Source organism: Bos taurus, chromosome 14 (genome assembly GCF_002263795.3).
Source record: "Bos taurus isolate L1 Dominette 01449 registration number 42190680 breed Hereford chromosome 14, ARS-UCD2.0, whole genome shotgun sequence".
In the NCBI taxonomy this organism is placed as follows: domain Eukaryota; kingdom Metazoa; phylum Chordata; class Mammalia; order Artiodactyla; family Bovidae; genus Bos; species Bos taurus.
Window position 1 is genome coordinate 57,944,059 of NC_037341.1, and position 21,982 is coordinate 57,966,040.

At 41.7% G+C, this 21,982-nt stretch overlaps 1 protein-coding gene across 5 annotated transcripts in view; it reads right to left on the reverse strand.

Moving 5' to 3' along the window:
* Positions 1-21,982, reverse strand: part of OXR1 (oxidation resistance 1) — a 550,243-nt gene that overhangs the window by 100,576 nt on the left and 427,685 nt on the right. The window lies entirely within an intron of this gene.

Consider the following 21,982-nt stretch of genomic DNA (forward strand, 5'->3'; position numbering starts at 1 on the left):
AGTTGCAAAGAGTCGGACACGACTGAAGCCACTTAGGAGACATGGCTCTTATTTTTTACCATGCATTAAATAAAACTTTCTTGGAATTACCAATTTATTAATGTATTTGAAGAAAAGGTTTAAATTAGAAAGTTGGAGAGCTAATCATACCTAACAATGGAGTCCAGAAAACATCTTTCAGGAACTTAAGCGTTTTGCCAAAATCATTGAAGATTATCCTCCGGGCCGCACGCCTCTGCCCCCTTTTCAATTATTTGACTGGTCTTTTTCCGACTGTTAGCATTTTCAGCTTAACAGGTAGAACAGACTTCACCATTCTAACAGCAGCATCACTTTTATACTTGGTTAAATGTATAGAATGACTGGGCTACACCGCATATACCGCAAAGTGTAATTCACAGAGTTTCTGAGTAAGGACCCAGGCATGTGAATATCCAGCAACCATCCATGTGTTTAGATGTGGTGCTTGGGAAAACACTGCTCTGGACTTCGTTCTGTACCTCCTAGGAACCCATCTGGTAGAGTAGTAAATGGCTCCCAGTTTTTCTGAGATTTCCATTTCATAAGGAAGCACTAAGCTTAGCACCACGTCCAAAAATTAGACTCGGTAAGCTTTAAAAATTGAATTTGAATGGCTTAAGTCTCAGTTCAGTTCAGTTCAGTCCAATCACGCAGTCGTGTCTGACTCTTTGCGATCCCATGAATTGCAGCACGCCAGGCCTCCCTGTCCATCACCAACTCCTGGAGTTCAGTCAAACATCCATTGAGTCGGTGATGCCATCCAGCCATCTCATCCTCTATCGTCCCCTTCTTCTCCTGTCCCCAGTCCCTCCCAGCATCAGAGTCTTTTCCAATGACTCAACTCTTCGCATGAGGTGGCCAAAGTACTGGAGTTTCAGCTTTAGCATCATTCCTTCCAAAGAACACCCAGGACTGATCTCCTTTAGAATAGACTGGTTGGATCTCCTTGCAGTCCAAGGGATTCTCAAGAGTCTTCTCCAACACCATAGTTCAAAAGCATCAATTCTCCAGTGCTCAGCTTTCTTCACAGTCCAACTCTCACATCCATACATGACCACAGGAAAAACCATAGCCTTGACTAGATGGACCTTTGTTGGCAAAGTAATGTCTCCGCTTTTGAATATGCTATCTAGGTTGGTCATAACTTTCCTTCCAAGGAGTAAGTGTCTTTTAATTTCATGGCTGCAATCACCATCTGCAGTGATTTTGGAGCCCCCAAAAATAAAGTCTGACACTTTCCACTGTTTCCCCATCTATTTCCCACGAACTGATGGGACCAGAAGCCATGATCTTCGTTTTCTGAATGTTGAGCTTTAAGCCAACATTTTCACTCTCCGCTTTCACTTTCATCAAGAGGCTTTTGAGTTCCTCTTCACTTTCTGCCATAAGGGTGGTCTTCTGCATATCTGAGGTTATTGATATTTCTCCCGGCAATCTTGATTCCAGCTTGTGCTTCTTCCAGCCCAGTGTTTCTCATGATGTACTCTGCATATAAGTTAAATAAGCAGGGTGACAATATACAGCCTTGACGTACTCCTTTGCCTATTTGGAACCAGTCTGTTGTTCCCTGTCCACTTCTAAATGTTGCTTCCTGACCTGCATATAGGTTTCTCAAGAGGCAGGTCAGGTGGTCTGGTATTCCCATCTCTTTCAGAATTTCCCACAGTTTATTGGGATCCACACAAAGGCTTTGGCATAGTCAATAAAGCAGAAATAGATGTTTTTCTGGAACTCTCTTGCCTTTTCGATGATCCAGCAGATGTTGGCAATTTGATCTCTGGTTCCTCTGCCTTTTCTAAAACCAGCTTGAACATCTGGAAGTTCACAGTTCATGTATTGCTGAAGCCTGGCTTGGAGAATTTTGAGCATTACTTTACTAGCGTGTGAGATGAGTGCAATTGTGTGGTAGTTTGAGCATGTTTTGGCATTGCCTTTCTTTGGGATTGGAATGAAAACTGACCTTTTCCAGTCCTGTGGCCACTGCTGACTCTTCCAAATTTGCTGGCATATTGAGTGCAGTGCTTTCACAGCATCATCTTTCAAGATTTGAAATAGCTCAACTGGAATTCCATCACCTCCACTAGCTTTGTTTGTAGTGATGCTTTCTAAGGCCCACTTGACTTCACATTCCAGGATGTCTGGCTCTAGGTGAGTGATCAGACCATCGTGATTATCTTGGTTGTGAAGATCTTTTTTGTACAGTTCTTCTGTGTATTCTTGCCACCTCTTCTTGATATCTTCTGCTTCTGTTAGGTCCATACCATTTCTGTCCTTTATCGAGCCCAACTTTGCATGAAATGTTCCCTTAGTATCTCTAATTTTCTTGAAGGGATCTCTAGTCTTTCCCATTCTGTTGTTTTCCTCTATTTCTTTGCATTGATTGCTGAGGAAGGCTTTCTTATCTCTCTTTGCTATTCTTTGGAAGTCTGCATTCAGATGCTTATACCTTTCCTTTTCTCCTTTGCTTTTCGCTTCTCTTCTTTTCACAGCTATTTGTAAGGCCTCCCCAGACAGCCATTTTGCTTTTTTGCATTTCTTTTCCATGGGGATGGTCTTTATCCCTGTCTCCTGTACAATGTCACGAACCTCCGTCCATAGTTCATCAGGCACTCTATGTATCAGATCTAGTCCCTTAAATCTGTTTCTCACTTCCACTGTATAATCATAAGGGATTTGATTTAGGTCATACCTGAATGGTCTAGTGGTTTTCCTTACTTTCTTCAATTTAAGTCTGAATTTGACAATAAGGAGTTCATGGTCTGAGCCACAGTCAGCTCCTGGTCTTGTTTTTGCTGACTGTATAGAGCTTCTCCATCTTTGGCTGCAAAGAATATAATCAATCTGATTTCGGTATTGACCATCTGGTGATGTCCATGTGTAGAGTCTTCTCTTGTGTTGTTGGAAGAGGGTGTTTGCTATGACCAGTGTGTTCTCTTGGCAAAACTCTATTAGCCTTTGCCCTGCTTCATTCCGTATTCCAAGGCCAAATTTGATTAAATAAACAAATTATTTTATTTTTCTAAAATACATATTACATCTTCACATTTGCTATTTATTTTGTGATAATCATATGCAAAACAGTGGTTGAGTTTTTTATACCTGATAAAATCTGCACTTTATTTCTAACCTTAGCAAGAACCTGTACTCTACCAGTTCAAACACTGGCTTACAAGCAGTTAACCTTTTTTTTTTTTTTCCCCTGCTTCAGTTTCATAGAAACCTAGAGCTCCGGATAAAAACTTTGATGATTAAGTGCTTTACAAGTTTTTATTTAAACTCAGCCAAGCCCTAATGTCTCTAAAATCCATTTATTCATTTCATCAGCTTTTCTTTTTAATTCTTCACATTTGTTGTCTCAGCCGTCACTATTCTCCTGAAGTTACCAAATTCATTATTCAAACATGTTACTTGGTCTTCTATATGACTCAAAACCATAGACCATGAAACACTCTCACTTTTCTTCCCCTTTTCTTTGTAATCTACAGCAAGCTTATCTCCATATATTGCCTCAGAAGGAAGGAAGTCCTTGCTCTTGTCCATGCCTCTCCTTTTCCAAATTAATTCTTGACCTTAGTGTGTTATTGTCTATGACTTGCCAGCCTTATTATTCCTTTGTGCTTTACTATTTTTTCTCTCTCCACTCTCGTTCCTTCCTCCTTATCCTACCTGTATCATCCACATATATTCCTCTCAAGCTTTAAAAACAAACAAACAAAAAATGGCCTTCCTTATATATCTTGCCTGACTCCTCTAGCAACCCTTTGCCTTATTTTTAAAATAACTTTACTGGCATATTATTTTACAAACCATATAATTCATCTGCTAAAAGTGTACACGTCACTGGTTGTTAGTATATTTAGACAGTTGTTAAACCATCCCAAATCTAATTTTTGAACATTTCCATCATGAATACAACTTAGTGACTGAACAACAACAAAACTTACCTCCCAAAGAAACTTCTTATCCTTTGTAGTACTCTCCATTCTCACCACAGGCATAGACAACTAATCTACCTTCTGTCTCAATGGATTTGCCTTTTAAAAACATTTCACATGAACTGAATCATACAATATCTGGTCTTTGGTGTTTGACCTCTTTCAATTAGCCTAAGGTTTCTGAGGCTTATTCATGTTGAAACATGTATTAGTAAGTCATTTCTTTTTATTGCCAAATAATATCCTATAGGAATAGATATTTATCCATTTATAAGTTGGTGGACATTTGGATTATTCCCACTTTTTAGTTATTATGAATAATGTTGCTAATAAATTTTTTTGTGGACATATATTCTCATTTCTTTCTATACCTGAGGTTGAATTGGTGTATTTTTTTTTTTTTAAATAACATAGTCTAAGTTTAAGGTATACAATGAGATAATTTGATAGGAGTATATATTGCAAAATGATTACCACAGTAGGGTTAATTAACATTTCCATAAACTCATATAATTACCTTCTTGGTATAGCTGCTAGGAGAGCATTTAAGAATTACTCTCTTAGCAACTCTCTTCAACTATATAATGCAATAGTGTTAACTACAGTCACCATATTATATGTTAGATCCCTCACTTAATTTTATTCAACTTAAAATTGGAAACGTAGGGGCTTTCCTGGTGGCTCAGTGGTAAAGAAATCTGCCTGCCAATGCAGGAGACAACGGGTTCAATCCCTGAATCTGGGACGATCCACCAGGCCTTGGAGCAAATAAGCCCCTGCACCACAATTATTGAGCCTGTGCTCTGGAGCCCGGGACTGCAACTGCTGAGCCCATGTACTGCAACTACTGAAGCCCGAGTCCCCTAGAGTCTGTGCTCCGCAACAAGAGAAACCGCTACAATGAGAAGCCCACGCACTGCAACTAGAAAGTAGCCCCTGCTCGCTGCAACTAGAGAAATCCCATGCAGTAAAAAAGGAAAAATTTGGAAATATCTACCATTTGACCAACATCTCACCATTTCCCACATCCTCCAGACCCTGGCTTCCCTGGTGGCTCAGAGGTTAAAGCATCTTCCTGCAATGCAGGAGACCAGGGTTCGATCCCTGGGTCGGGAAGATCCTCTGGAGGAGGAAATGGCAGCCCACTCCAGTATTCTTGCCTAGAGAATCCCATGGACGGAGGAGCCTGGCAGGCTACAGTCCACGGGGTCACAAAGAGTCAGATAAGACTGAGCGACTTCACTTTCACTTTCCAGACCCTGGCAACCACTCTTGTACTCTGTTTCTATGAGTGCAATTTTTTAAGATTCCACATGTGAGATCATACAGTACACGATCTGTCTTTGTCTGACATTTTGGTCAGCATAATGCCCTTAAGGTCCATCCATGTTATTGCAAATGGTATTTCATTTTCATGGCTGAATGATATTTCATGGTGTATCTAAACCTCATCATCTTTATCCATTCCTCCAATGATGGACATTTAGGTTCTACCCAGGTCTTAGCTATTGTGAATAAAGCTCCAGTGAACATGCAGATGCAGATATCTCTTTGAGATAATGATTTCATTTCCTATGGATATATACCCAGTAGTGGGATTGATGGATCCTATGGTAGGTCTATTTCTAATTTTTTGTGGAAACTCCATATTGTTTTCCTTAGTGGCTGTACCAGTGTATCCACACCAACAATGCATGAAGGTTCCCTTTTCACCACATCCTGGTTAACACTTCCTACCTTTTTGATACTGCTACTGCTACTGCTAAGTCACTTTAGTCGTGTCTGACTCTGTGTGACCCCATAGACGTCAGCCCACCAGGCCCTCCTGCCCCTGGGATTCTTCAGGCAAGAACACTGGAGTGGGTTGCCATTTCCTTCTCCAATGCATGAAAGTGAAAAGTGAAAGTGAAGTCGCTCAGTCGTGTCTGACTCTTAGCGACCCCATGGACTGCAGCCTATGAGGCTCCTCCGTCCATGGGATTTTCCAGGCAAGAGTACTGGAGTGGGGTGCCATTGCCTCACCCACCTTTTTGATAACAGCCATTCTAATAGGTGTGAAGTGATCATATTGTGGTTTTGATTTGCATTTCCCTGCTGACTAGTGATGTTGAGGATGGTTTCATGTAACTGTTGCCCATTTGTATGTCTTCTTTGGAAAAGTGTCTATTCAGATCTTCTGCCCAGTTTTTAATTCAACTGTTGGTTTTTTGCTATTGAGTTTTACAAGTTCCATATATATTTTGGATATTAACCCCTTTCAGATAAGTGGTCTGCAAATAATTTTCTCCCATTTCTTCGGTTGTCTTTTTAGTTGGTTGATTATTTCTTTTGTGTGATGCAGTCCCTCTGGGTTATTTTCATTTTGTTGCCTGTGCTTTTGGTGTCACATCCAAAAATTCACTGCCAAGACCAGTGTCAAGAAACATTTTCCCTCTGTTTTCTTTTAGAAGTTTTATGGTTTTAGGTCTCACATCTGAATTTTTAATTTGCTTCAAGTTAATTTTTGTATGTTTTGTACAATAGGCGTAGAATTTCATTCTTTTACATGTGACTACCCAGTTTCCCCAGCAGCATTTATTCTTGGCTCCCCTGTCAAATATTAGTTGATGGTATATGCATGGTTAATTTTTATTTATGGGTTCTTGATTCTGTTTCACTGGTATATGAATATACATATGTGTCTGTTTCTATGCCAGTATTCCACTTTTTTTTTTTAATTGGAGGATAACTGCTTTACAATGTTGTGTTGGTTTCTGCTGCACCACATGAATCAGCTCTGTGTGCTTGCTCAGTCACTCAGTTCTATCTAACTCTTTGTGACCCCCTGACTACAGCCCACCAGATTCCTCTTTCCATGGAATTCTCCAGGCAAGAATACTGGGTTTCCATGGAATTCTTCAGGCAAGAATACTGGAGTGGGTTGCCATTTCCTACTCCAGGGGATCTTCCTGACTCAGGGATCAAACCCGTGTCTCCTGCACCGCCTGTATCAGCAGGTGTATTCTTTACCACTGAGCCACCTTGGAAGCTGGGAGAAGGCAATGGCACCCCACTCCAGTACTCTTGCCTGGATAATCCCATGGACGGAGGAGCCTGGTGGGCTGCAGTCCATGGGGTTGCGAAGAGTCTGACACGCCTGAGTGACTTCACTTTCACTTTTCACTTTCATGCACTGGAGAAAGAAATGGCAACCCACTCCAGTGTTCTTGCCTGGAGAATCCCAGGGACAGGGGAGCCTGGTGGGCTGCCATCTATGGGGTCGAACAGAGTTGGACACGACTGAAGCGACTTAGCAGCTTAGCAGCAGCACCTTGGAAGCTATAAGTATACATATATCCCCTCCCTCTTAAGTCTTCCTGCCCCTATCCTAGCCCTCTAGGTCATCTCAGAGCAGTGAGCTGAGCTTCCTGTGCAATACCGCTGCTTCCCACGGCTATTTATTGTACACATGGTACTGTATGGGTATCAGTGCTACTCTCTCTGTTCGTCCCACCCTCTCCTTCCTCCAGTATGTCCACAAGCCTGTGCTCTACGTCTGTGTCTCTACTCCTGCCCTGCATAGGTTCATCAGTATCCACTGTTTTGATTAGTATGACTTTGTAATAAATTTGAAATCAGGAAGTCTGATGTGCATCAGTTTTGCTCCTCTTTCTCAGGTGCTTTGGTGGTTTGGGGTCTTCTGCAGCTCCATATGAATTTTAGCACTACTGCTAAGTCACTTCAGTCGTGTCCTGTCCTGTTTCTATGAAAAATTCCATTGGAACTTTGACAGGGATCACACTGAATATATAGAACACTTTGGGTAGTATGGACATTTTTAACAATATTACAGTCCATGAACATAGGCTACCTTTCCATTTATTTGTGTCTTATTCAACTTCTTTCATCTGTCTTGTAGTTTTCAAAGTAGAGATCTTTCACCACCTTGGCTAAATTTATTCCTAAGTATTTTATTGTTTCTGATGCTATTGTGAATGAGATGATGTTCTTTCTTTTTCAAATAGTTCATTTTTAGTATATATGAATACAACTGATTTTCTCTGTCGATTTGTATCCTACAACTTTATGAAATCTGTTTATTAGTTCTAGCAGTACTTTTATTGGAGTTGTTTTAATATCATATATTAATTATACCATATCATATTTAATATCATATATTAATCATATCATATATTAATATCATATCATCTGTAACTTTACTTCTTCCTTTCCAATTTGGCTGCTTTTTATTTCTTTGTCTTGCCTCAGTGCTTTGGCTGAAACTGCCAGTACTGTGTTGAATAAGAGTGGTGACAGTGAGCATCCTTGCTTTCTTCCTGATCTTAGAGGAAAAGCTTTCAATCTTTCATTGCTGAGTGTGATTTTAGTTGTGTCTTATCTATATATACCCCTTATTTTAAGATATATTCCTTCTATACACAATTTATTGGGAGTTTTTGTCACAGAAGGATATTGAGTTTTGTCAAATGCTTTTTCTTCATCTATTGAGATGATCGTATAAGTTTTATTCTTCACTGTACTGATGTGGTGTATAAGATTTATTGAGTTGCATATGTTGAACCATTTTTCTATTCTAGGAATAAGTCCCACTTGATTGTGGTGTATGATCCTTTTACTGTGTTGCTGAATTCTGTTTACTAGTATTTTGTTAAAAAATTTTGCATCTATATTCATCAGAGATATTGTCCTGTAGTTTTCTTTTCTTGTAGAGTCCTTATCTGGTTTTGGTATTAGGGTAATGATGGCCTCAAAATGAATTTAAGAGAATTCCATCCTCTTCAGTTTTGTGTAAGAGTTTGAGAAGGACTGATGTTAATGTTTCTTTAAATGTTTGGTAGAATTCACCAGTGAAATCATCTGTCCTGGACCTTTCTTTTTGGGGATGTTTTTTATTACAGGTCCAAACCTCTTACATTATTGCTCTCTTAAGATTTTCTAGTACATTATGATTCAGTTTTAGTTTAAAGTTTTCTAGAAATTTACCTGTTTTTCCTAAGTTATCTGATTTGTTGGTATTTAAAATTTTTCATAGTAGTCTCCTACAAACTTCTATATTTGTATATTATTAGTTGTTTTAGTTTAGACTATATTAGAAATAATTTCCCTATCTCTGCTTTGTATTTTTTTTTAAGGTATTAGAAAAATGAAAAAAAGAAGCAGACTATGGCCACCTACCCTACTCCCTACCCTGGGCCTTCTATGGGTGCTGAGCAGGCTCTACAACCAACACAGGCACACAAAGCATTTAATGAATGAAGTCAACAAAGACTGGTTAGAAGCCACTCTGTGCCTACTCTACTAGTTTTCTGAGAGTTAAGGAAGGAAGAGGTGGAGAAAAGATTCTTAAACACACAAAGAAATGTACAACAGCTTTGCTAAGACTCTCAGATGGAGCTGGTCCTACTGCACATTGCATGGTACATAACTGCATGCGTTTCTGTTTGTTGTGTGACATGAGCCTCTCAGCTTTTTGTTTCTCCCCTATTTAATCATCTCCAACACTGCAGCTGGGTAATCTCAAATCTACAGATCTAACTGTTGCTTTTCCTCTAATTAAAAAAAACAACAACAACAACAAAAAAAACAACTCTTCACAGCAGTAGAATCCTGCTGATAATGAGAATCAGCTGTGGAACATTTTTAAAAATTCAGATTTCCCAACTATACCCCAGAGAACCTGATTCCAGGATTGTAGGGTGTGTCTCAGGAACCTCATTTTTTGATTATGAGGCATGTTTGAGATCTGCTCCTTATATTATAGTTCTTCAAGTGTTTTGCATATTTAGTTCATGCAGATCACACATTTACTTCTGAAATAGGACCACAAGACTAGTTTTGACAAATACTGAGCCACTGAGCAGAAGTGACATGTTTTATACTCACATGTGTAAAGAAACGGCCTCTGTTTAAAGGACTCAATTTTCTACACTTCACATGCCTTTGCCCCTGCCTCGGCAACCAAGGATACTACCTGCTTTAGCTGGCACGTGGTGAGATGGTGGCACCATCTCCAACAACCTGGATCCAGAAACTATGCAGATCAGAGTCCCTCCCCCAACTTCAACCTGAATTGGACATGTAATATGAGTGAGAAATAAATCAAGAAATAAACACTGTTACAGTAAGCCACTGAAGTTTAGGGATTCACTTGGCACCATAGCATACGCTTAGCCAAACTGGCTGATACAAGGGTTTGTAAATGGTTAATTTTCACTGATTTTTATCATACCTTCCAAGTTAATATACAAAACACTACCTGATTTACATTGTCAAGTTCATGTATCTGTTTTTCAGGCCTTTCTTGCCATTTTTATATTCTGACAAGTATTCTCAGGTTCCAAGATTATGTATTAATTTACCATTTAAATAATGTATATGAATAAGGACTTTCTTGACATTTTGCAACCAACAGCAAGCAAGCAAACCAAGCACAATGAGTAGAATGGTGAGGCATGCGTGTGCCAAGTCACGTCTGACTCTGTGCAATCCCATGGACTGCAGCCTGCCAGGCTGCTCTGTCCATGGGATTATTTAGGCAAGAATACTGGAGTGGATTGCCATGCTCCCTCCAGGGGCTCTTCCCAACCTAGGGATAGAACCCACGTATCTTATGCCTCCTACACCGACAAGCTGGTTCTTTACCACTAGCGTCACCTGGGAAGCCCAAATGGTGAGGTAGTCATGCAGAGAACAGCCCATCAATCACCCATCACTCCCCGTTTAAAACTTTAGTTTCAGCCCTATCAGCCTAATTCTCTCAATAAATGTTTTCATGATCAGAAAATATTATAAATTTGAACTTGTAAACCATATGTATGATCATGTGTGTGTATGCTTAGTCGCTCAGTTGTGTCCGACTCTTGGCGACTCCATGGACTGCAACCCTCAGGCTTCTCTGTCCATGGGGATTTTCCAGGCAAGAATATTGGAGTGGGTTGCCATTTCCGTCTCCAGGGGATCTTCCTGACCCAGGGATCGAACCTAGGTCCCCTGCATTGCAGGCGGAGTCTTTCTTGTCTGAACCACCAGGGAAGCCCATGTATGGTCATAACATGCCATTTTTATGTTTATATATTGGTTTTAGGTAAAACTATATTAAAAAAAAGTTTGAAAAGAATTGCTTTTAGAGCTATAAACAGTAAGTCTCAATTCTCTTTCACATGCTGCCCTGAATTTAGCAATAACAACCTTGTCAGACCTGAGAGAAACCTTGGTGTTAATCTAGTTTCGTCTCTTATCTTCATTGATTTGTTAGCTAAGGCCCAGAGAAGTCAAGCGAGTCTATCAAAGTCACATGCTTGGGTAAGAACAGAGCCAGAAAAACCCAGGGCTTTCCTACAGTGAGTGCTGCCACATGAAGTTCTCCTTCTCTGACCTGAGCAATTAATTGTGACTCTCAATTCACTCAAACATTTGTTAAAAAGGCAGGATTGCCCACAAAATGTTTTCCAATGTGAAAACTAGGTCAAACTATTTACTTTTGAGATGCAGCTTTCTTATGTATAAAATAAGGACAAATAATACCTTGTAGCTTTCTTTTGACTAGAAAGGCTATCCTACTGTTCAGTTCAGTTCAGTCGCTCAGTCGTGTCCGACTCTTTGCAACCCCATGAATCGCAGCACACCAGGCCTCCATGTCCATCACCAACGCCCTGAGTTCACTCAGACTCACGTCCATCAAGTCAGTGACACCATACAGCCATCTCATCCCCTGTCGTCCCCTTCTCCTCCTGCCCCCAATCCCTCCCAGCATCAGAGTCTTTTCCAATGAGTAACAACTACACATGAGTTAGCCAAAGTACTGGAGTTTCAGCTTTAGCATCATTCCTTCCAAAGAAACCCCAGGGCTGATCTCCTTCAGAATGGACTGGTTGGATTCCGCTGCAGTCCAAGGGACTCTCAAGAGTCTTCTCCAACACCACAGCCCAAAAGCATCAAATTCTTCAGCGCTCAGCCTTCTTCACAGTCCAACTCTCACATCCATACATGACCACAGGAAAAACCATAGCCTTGACTAGATGGACCTTTGTTGGCAAAGTAATGTCTCTGCTTTTGAATATGCTATCTAGGTTGGACATAACTTTCCTTCCAAGGAGTAAGCATCTTTTAATTTCATGGCTGCAGTCACCATCTGCAGTGATTTTGGAGCCCCCAAAAATAAAGTCTGACACTGTTTCCACTGTTTCCCCATTTATTTCCCATGAAGTGATGGGACCAGATGCCATGATCTTAGTTTTCTGAATGTTGAGCTTTAAGCCAACTTTTTCATTCTCCTCTTTCACTTTCATCAGGAGGCTTTTTAGTTCCTCTTCACTCTCTGCCATAAGGGTGGTGTCATCTGCATATCTGAGGTTATTGATATTTCTCCCAGCAATCTTGATTCCAGCTTGTGCTTCTTCCAGCTCAGCGTTTCTCATGATGTACTCTGCATATAAGCTAAATAAGCAGGGTGATAATATACAGCCTTGACATACTCCTTTTCCTATTTGGAACCAGTCTGTTGTTCCCTGTCCAGTTCTAACTGTTGCTTCCTGACCTGCATACAGATTTCTCAAGAGGCAGGTCAGATGGTCTGGTATTCCCGTCTCTTTCAGAATTTCCCACATTTTACTGTGATCCACACAGTCAAAGGCTTTGGCATAGTCCATAAAGCAGAAATAGATGTTTTTCTGGAACTCTCTTGCTTTTTCCATGATCCAGCAGATGTTGGCAATTTGATCTCTGGTTCCTCTGCCTTTTCTAAAACCAGCTTGAACATCAGGAAGTTCACAGTTCACATATTGCTGAAGCCTGGCTTGGAGAATTTTGAGCTTTACTAGCATGTGAGATGAGTGCAATTGTGCAGTAGTTTGAGCATGTTTTGGCATTGCCTTTCTTTGGGATTGGAATGAAAACTGACGTTTTCCAGTCCTGTGGCCACTGCTGAGTTGTCCAAATTTGCAGGCAGATTGACTGCAGTGCTTTCACAGCATCATCTTTCAAGATTTGAAATAGCTCAACTGGAATTCCATCACCTCCACTAGCTTTGTTTGTAGTGATGCTTTCTAAGGCCCACTTGACTTCACATTCCAGGATGTCTGGCTCTAGGTGAGTGATCATACCATCGTGATTATCTGGGTCGTGAAAATCTTTTTTATACAGTTCTTCTGTGTATTCTTGCCACCTCTTCTTGATATCTTCTGCTTCTGTTAGGTCCATACCATTTCTGTCCTTTATCGAGCCCACTGTTGCATGAAATGTTCCCTTGGTATCTCTAATTTTCTTGAAGGGATCTCTAGTCTTTCCCATTCTGTTGTTTTCCTCTATTTCTTTGCATTGATTGCTGAGGAAGGCTTTCTTATCTCTCTTGCAATTCTTTGGAACTCTGCATTCAAATGCTTATACCTTTCCTTTTCTCCTTTGCTTTTTGCTTCTCTTTTTTTCACAGCTATTTGTAAGGCCTCCCCAGACAGCCATTTTGCTTTTTTGCATTTCTTTTCCATGGGGATGGTCTTTATCCCTGTCTCCTGTACAATGTCATGGACCTCATTCCATAGTTCATCAGGCACTCTATCTATCAGATCTAGACCCTTAAATCTATTTATCACTTCCACTGTACAATCATAAGGGATTTGATTTAGGTCATACCTGAATGGTCTAGTGGTTTTCCCTACTTTTTTCAATCTAAGTCTGAATTTGGTAATAAGGAGTTCATGATCTGAGCCACAGGCAGCTCCTGGTCTTGTTTTGGTTGATTGTATAGAGCTTCTCCATCTTTGGCTGCAAAGAATATAATCAATCTGATTTTGGTGTTGACCATCTGGTGATGTCCATGTGTAGAGTGTTCTCTTGTGTTGTTGGAAGAGGGTGTTTACTATGACCAGTACATTTTCTTGGCAAAACTCTATTAGTCTTTGCCCTGCTTCATTCCGTATTCCAAGGCCAAATTTGCCTGTTACTCCAGGTGTTTCTTGACTTCCTACTTTTGCATTCCAGTCCCCTCTAATGAAAAGGACATCTTTTTTGGGTGTTAGTTCTAAAAGGTCTTGGAGGTCTTCATAGAACCGTTCAACTTCAGCTTCTTCAGCGTTACTGGTTGGGGCATAGACTTGGATTACTGTGATATTGAATGGTTTGCCTTGGAAATGAAGAGAGATCATTCTGTGGTTTTTGAGATTGCATCCAAGTACTGCATTTCGGACTCTTTTGTTGACCATGATGGCTACTCCATTTCTTCTGAGGGATTCCTGCCCACAGTAGTAGATGTAAGGGTCATCTGAGTTAAATTCACCTGTTCCAGTCCATTTTAGTTCGGTGATTCCTAGAATGTCGACATTCACTCTTGCCATCTCTTGTTTGACCACTTCCAATTTGCCTTGATTCATGGACCTGACATTCCAGGTTCCTATGCAATATTGCTCTTTACAGCATCGGACCTCGCTTCTATCTCCAGTCACATCCACAGCTGGGTATTCTTTTTGCTTTGGCTCCATCCCTTCATTCTTTCTGGAGTTATTTCTCCACTGATCTCCAGTAGCATATTGGGCACTTACTGACCTGGGGAGTTCCTCTTTCAGTATCCTATCATTTTGCCTTTTCATACTGTTCATGGGGTTCTCAAGGCAAGAATAGTGAAGTGGTTTGCCATTGCCTTCTCCAGTGGACCACATTCTGTCAGATCTCTCCACCATGACCCTCCTGTGTTGGGTTGCCCCACGGGCATGGCTTAGTGTCATTGAGTTAGACAAGGCTGTGGTCCTAGTGTGATGAAATTGACTAGTTTTCTGTGAGTATGGTTTCAGTGTGTCTTCCCTCTGATGCCCTCTTGCAACACCTACCATCTTACTTGGGTTTCTCTTACCTTGGGCGTGGGGTATCTCTTCATGGCTGCTCCAGCAAAGTGCAGCTGTTGCTCCTTACCTTGTACGAGGGGTATCTCCTCACCTCCGCCCTTCCTGACCTTCAACGTGGGATAGCTCCTCTAGGCCCTCCTGTGCCCACGCAGCCACCACTCCTTGGATGTGGGGTTGGTCCTCCTGGCCGCTGCCCCTGGCCTCGGGCGTGGGGACGTGGCGCTCCTCTAGGCCACCGCCCCTGGCCTCAGAAGCGGGGTAGCTCCTCTCAGCCGCTGCCCCTGACCTCGGACTTGGGTAGCTCCTCTCAGCCGTTCCTGCGCGGTCACAGCCTGGCACTCTCGGTCGCTGCCCCTGACCTCGGACGTGGGGTAACTCCTCTTGGCCGCTACCCTTCGGGCATGGGGTCCTCCAGGATTCTGCCCCTGACCTCGGACGTGGGGGTAGCTCCTCCCGGCCGCCGCCCCTGGCCTCGGACACGGGGTAGCTCCTCCCGGCCGCCGCCCCTGACCTCGGACTTGGGTCGCTCCTCTCGGCCGTTCCTGCGCCGTCGCAGCGTCGCAGCCTGGCACTCTCGGTCGCTGCCCCTGACCTCGGACGTGGGGTAACTCCTCTTGGCCGCTGCCCTTTGGGCATGGGGTCCTCCCGGCCTCTGCCCCTGCCGTCGGACGCGGGGTAGCTCCTCCCAGCCACCGCCCCTGACGTCGGACGTGGGGTAGCTCCTCTCGGCCGCGCTTTAGTGCGCCGGTCGCAGCCGCCCGCGCTTTAGTGCTTTAGTGCGCCGGTCGCAGCCGCCCGCGCTGTTCAGAACCATACTATTAGACCCACTGTCCCTTGGCTTTAAGTAAACAAATTAAGATTTTATTGTCTTCAGAGTTCAGTCTATATACTTCTAGGTCAGGGTTCAGCAAAGTCGTGGCTTGTGGATCAAATCGAGCCTGATACCTGTTTTTATCAATGCAGCTTCATTGGAACACAGCCACACCAGTTCATGTATGTATTGTCCATAACAGCTTTTATGTTACAACAGCAGAGATGACTAGTTGTGACTCAGACCTTATGACCCAAAAGCCCCCAGATGTATTCCCATGCTGTTTTTGGAAAAATTTTGCTCCCCTGTGTTCTAGGTTGCTGAGATCATTTTGAAACTACTCTTGATTATTTCACTTAAGTATCATTCCATTATCTCTTTCCCTGAGCCAACTACAGATTTATCTCTAAGTTGTTCACAAAATATTTGGGCCTTGGGCAGGCACAGGGCACAAACACTTGAGAGTGCCTTCAGTTGACTGTGATTACTACTCACTGGACACACTTATCCAAAGAAGTATGAATACACTACCTGAGGCCATCGCCCAGTTTTCATTTGTCAGCTACATCATGTAACTGTTAAATGCTTTTCTCATTAGAAGATGAGGTCCAGACTCCAAGTGATCACTGTTTTTCCCTTCCCAGTGGGCTTCAAACGAACTTTGTTGTTTCTGTATCCTTCAACTCCACTTTAGCCCCATCTTTTGAAATCTGAATTCTTCATCTAATTATACTTTTCTGGCAGCTCTCCTACTACCCAGATAGAGACTGGTTATCTGTCAACAAATCTGATTATTCTTCCGAGCTTTCTTTTTGATCTCGGTGCCCAAGTGACTGAGTTCTAGTCAATGGAAGGATTGCAAAAGTGATGTGTGCTTCTTCCAGGCCTGGCCCACAAGGGCATCCCACTGATGACCCTCCATGGTCCTTTGCTTTCACAGCCTGGAAGCAGATGAACGCAAAGACCTTAGAAGACATTTGTTAAAGATGACCATGAGATAGAAGGAAGCCGGGTCCCTGGATCTTCTCTTACACGGGAGTCACCCACCACTGAGGAACATCAGTTTCAGACTTGAACAAGAAATAAACTTGTATTTAAGCCACTATCTATGTTTCGAGGTTTGCTTGTTATAAAAGAGAGGGTAATTTTACAAGTTTTCTATCATTCTCAGCATATCACTACCACAGGCTCTATGACTGCATATCGAAATATCCTCATAACCAGTTTTCTGGACAAAGAGGTTACAAGTCATGCAAAGTGGATGTAAGGGGTCTTTCACTATGTCCTCACCTACCTTTGCCTAAATTTCCATGTCACAGTTTTTGTTTTGTATTTTCTAGTAGTTCATTCATTAAAAAAAAAAAAATAATGCCCAGAGGTTTGTGAACTGATTCAATCATTCAACAGATGTGGTGCCCTCACTAGGCACCAAGTAAGTGCTAAACCAGACAGACATACTTCTGCTTCTAGTAATTCCTGATTAGTATTCTTAAAGAACTCAGTAAACACCAGTGAGACACAGTTTCCTCAGCTATCATCACACTGGGATAGCAAAGGTGACCTAGTGTCTAATGAAAACAGTATAAGTTCATGACATTTGACACAGGCCTGACATGTGATCGGTGCTCTGTTGGGAAGGAAGAAAACTTTCCTCTACCCTTCTAGGTTCCCCTGTCTAAACTAAGAATTAAATTGATGTGTAGCTCATTCATTCTTTTTTTGTGGGGGCAAGGGCTGCACTGTATGTGGGATCCCAGTTCCCCAAACAGGGATCAAACCCATGCCCCCTGCATTGGGAGCACAGTGTCTTAACCACTGGACTGCCAGGGAAGTCTGGCACATTCATTCTTAACTGAGAAAAGCAAAGCAAAATAGGCGCAGTTGTTCTGTCTATTAATAGTTCAGCAATGTACATCTTCCTCAAGAAGAGAGCCTCACACTTCCTTCTTATTTTCCTTTATTTTAGGACTTCCCTTTTCATAGACTGATGCTAGTTGGCTGGTTCCTTTAGTGTTTCTTCAAACTCACTCTGGGTTTTAGCCTTTCTGACACTCTTCACAGTTTTATGCCACCCTTTTTTCTTGGTTAACATGCCCTTCCTACTCATCTGTTTCAGGGTCAAAGTTGAGAGAACATGGTAAGTCACTGAGTTCTCCCCATTTTGTTTTCTTAATAAGATTAGTTATGACTGATATTTTGGAATGCTACCATCTTTCCTCTCTTTAGTGCTAATCTTTGACATTTGATTAAAACGTCTTATTTATTATCTGTCTGGTCAGGGAAGTTCCACATGCCATATGTCGTGGCCAAAAATTTTAAGTCTATTTGCTGTTGCTATTGTTGGGCTTCCCTGATGGCTCAGATGGTAAAGAATCCACCTGCCAATGCAGGAGACTGGGGCTTGATCCTGGGTTGCGGAGATCCCCTGGAGAAAGAAATGGCAACCCCTCCAAGCAAGAATACTCCAGTATTCTTGCTTGAAGAATTCCATGGACAGAGGAGCCTGATGGGTTTCTGATGAGTCCAGGGGGTCGCAAAGAGTCAGACATGACTGAGAAACTTTCAGTCCCCTAGTGGCATTCAACAAGGACAGGGACTCCCTTCACTGCTTAGAACAAGGCCCAGCACACAGTAGACACGCAAGTATTGTATCTGTTGAATGAATGGATGAGTGAAATCATGTCCATCTTTTCTCTAAATTTGATCCCAACTTACTTTTCTATAACTCAAGACACAGATGTAATTAAGTCTAGCTTACTCCCTCTCTTTATTATTTAGGAGTACCAACTATCCAACTCTATTCTCTCAAATTGCAGTTCTCAGCCTTGGCTACACATTTTAGGACTCCTGTGGATCTTCTGAAATCCCAGTGCTCAGGTCACACTCCAGATCAGTGAAATCCAAATCTCTTAGAGGTGGGATACAGACCTTAGGAGGGACACTGCCTAGGTGACTGCAGTGTGTAGCCAAGATTAAGAATCGCCACTGGGCTCCTGTTGTTTCTGTAATACAGTTTTCTTTCCTGTTAGTGAAAATTAAGTTGAGAAACCAGTAATGATTATGACATCATCTTGTGAGGGATCCTGAGATAATAATAATGAACATTTCTCAATTGCTTACTATGTTGGGCGTTGTACTAAGGATTTTTCTTATACTATTTCCTTTGATCTCAAGTCCTCCCTGAGAGGAAAGATAATTAGCCCCACTTTGTAAACAAGGTTACTGGTAACCTCAGGAAGGTAAAAGAAAGTTCTCTCTTTCATGGGCGATTTTGCCTCCCAGTAGTGTTACAAGATAAAATACTGGTTATTGTTTAGTCACTAAGTTGTGACTGACTCTTCTGAAACCCCATGGACTGTAGCCCACCAGGCTCCTCTCTCCATGGGATTTCCCAGGCAAGAATACTGGAGTGGGTTGCCATTCCCTTCTCCAGAGGATCTTCCCAACCCAGGGATCAAACCCATGTCTCCTGCATTGGCAGGTGGATTCTTTACCACTGAGCCACCAATGCTATGCTATGCTAAGTCACTTCAGTCGTGTCTGACTCTGTGTGACCCCATAGACAGCAGCCACCAGGCTCCCCCATCCCTGGGATTCTCCAGGCAAGAACACTGGAGTGGGTTGCCATTTCCTTCTCCAATGCATGAAAGTGAAAAGTGAAAGCGAAGTCGCTCAGTCGTGTCCGACTCTTTGCAACCCCATGGACTGCAGCCTACAAGGCTCCTCCATCCATGGGATTTTCCAGGCAAAAGTACTGGAGTGGGGTGCCATTGCCTTCTCCGCTGAGCCACCAAGGAAGCCCTCAAATACAGGATTCCCAGTTAAATTTGAATTTCACATAAAGTACACATGATTTTTAAATAAAATTTTATACCAAATTTTGCATGGAACATACTCATACCCAAATGTCATTTGTCGTTCACCAGAAATTCCAATTTACCTGGGTGTTCTCTAAATCTGGTGACCCCACCCCCAGGGAACATTTAGCTATGTTTGGAGATATTTCTGGTTGTCAAATGGAGGGCGTGTTCCTGGCATATAAGTAGGTGGAGGCCAAGTATGCTGCTTAAGATCTTACAATGTTCAGGACAGCTCCCACAAAAAAGAGTCATCCAGCTTTAAATGCCAACAGTGCCAAGGTGGAGAAACCCAGATCTAATAGATGGTGGGAAAGATAATTGCATTATGCCTCTGGCAACTTTTATAGTTTGTCCTCAGACAGCCTTATTTCATCCTCTGCCTAGCTAAAATAATATTTAAGATTTTTTATATTTGCATTAGTATGTTGTGCCTAGGGATAGCATGTTTCTATGGATCCTGATACCTCTTTGGGATCAGGCTATGGCCACTTGCTGAAATATCTTTCTGTGCTTTCTCTTTCAGCCCCACATTTTTACTTACTGTTTCAAAATCTATGTGGTCCCAACTAAGATGCCTACTCGCTGAAGTCCTCTTTGCACCAATCTGACTTAGCTACAGTTAGCACAGAGAAATCTGAGACTGAAAGAAAGATGTGATTAAAAAAACCCCAGACAGCAAAGGGACAAGACAGATGCATGCAAAATAGTTTATTGCTAACAGAATGATGCTTCTGTAGAAAACAAATTTGTATGTTGTGAACACCATTAGCACAAATGGCAAGTATTTGATAACTTCTAAAGAAAAGACTCTGATGCTGAGAAAGATTAAAGCAGGAGGAGAAGGGGACAACAGAGGACAAAATGGTTGGATGGCATCACCAACTCAATGGACACGAGTTTGAGCAAGCTCTGGGAGATGATTAAGGACAGGGAAGTCTGGCATGCTGCAGTCCATGGGGTTGTAAAGAGTAGGACACGACTGAGCTACTGAACAACAACAAAGATGTGCTATCTGCAGGTGTTTTTTCGAAACTTCAGCAAAAGAACACTGAAATGAATTTTCCTCAGTGATTTTATAGAACATGCATTTATGAGCTTGTCATGAAAAAATCTAAGTCGATTTATTTTATAGTATGCATATATTCTAATTTGATTTTAGAATCTTAAAAAGCATTCTGGGTATTCTTTCAAGCACTGTGACCAAACATAGGTTGTATTTGGTACAAAGTTTTAACTATTTCTTAAACATTGAACCCTGTGCCAGAATTTGAATTTCAAAAGATTTATCTTTTTCAGGTGTAATTTTAACACACTCACTTTAGGGTGTTTCTAAAAATTGATTTGCAAGGTAACAGATGTCAACTTTATGCCCCCAAAGGTTAGAGTTTGAGTTACTTCCCAAAGTAAAAATCACTTGCTATTCAGACTTAAAAAAAAAAAAAAAAATATATATATATATATATATACACACACACACACTTATTTCTATTATTTCTAAATAGAGGATTACTGTGTTTTAAAATCATCACATTCACTTTATTTCTCCAAAAAAGAAGAGACCATGAGTTTTGGATAATATAAAGAGTTCTATCCAAAGGTTCTCTTATCTGCATTAGCTAGAGATAATAATAATTATCACACTAGTCTTATACACATATACAGTTAGTTGAAATACACACACACATATATACAATTAAGTATAATTGGTTCTTAATAAATATAAATTCTTTCTGCTGCTCAAAATTTAATATTGAATGTTTATAAGATATGTATTTGGCGTTTCTGGACACACTTTATGTGTCTGTCTCTGAAACTATTAGTTGACTGTCTCTGTTAATTTGACTTTTCTACTCCACTCTCTTCTGGTTCATTTCATAAATATCCTAAACAGATACATCAATTCTTAATAGAAGGCATCAACTGACAGTTTACACACCAGAACTCTTTGAACTCCTTGCCCCCAAATCCTCATCTTATTCTATCAATTCTAAACTACCATGCTAAGATCCCTCAGTTCAGTTCAGTTCAGTCGCTCAGTTGTGTCCGACTCTTTGTGACCCCATGAATTGCAGCACGCCAGGCCTCCCTGTCCATCACCAACTCCCGGAGTTCACTCAAGTTCATGTCCATCGAGTCAGTGATGCCATCCAGCCATCTCATCCTCTGTCGTCCCCTTCTCCTCCTGCCCCCAATCCCTCCCAGCATCAGAGTCTTTTCCAATGAGTCAACTCTTTGCATGAGGTGGCCGAAGTACTGGAGTTTCAGCTTTAGCATCAGTCCTTCCAAAGAACACCCAGGACTGATCTCCTTTAGAATGGACTGGTTGGATCTCCTTGCAGTCCAAGGGACTCTCAAGAGTCTTCTCCAACACCACAGTTCAAAAGCATCAATTCTTTGGTGCTCAGCGTTCTTCACAGTCTAACTCTCACATCCATACATGACCACTGGAAAAACCATTACCCAGTCCTAACCAAGTTGTTACACTGAAAGATCTGCTTTAAATTTGAAAATCTCAAAAATCTC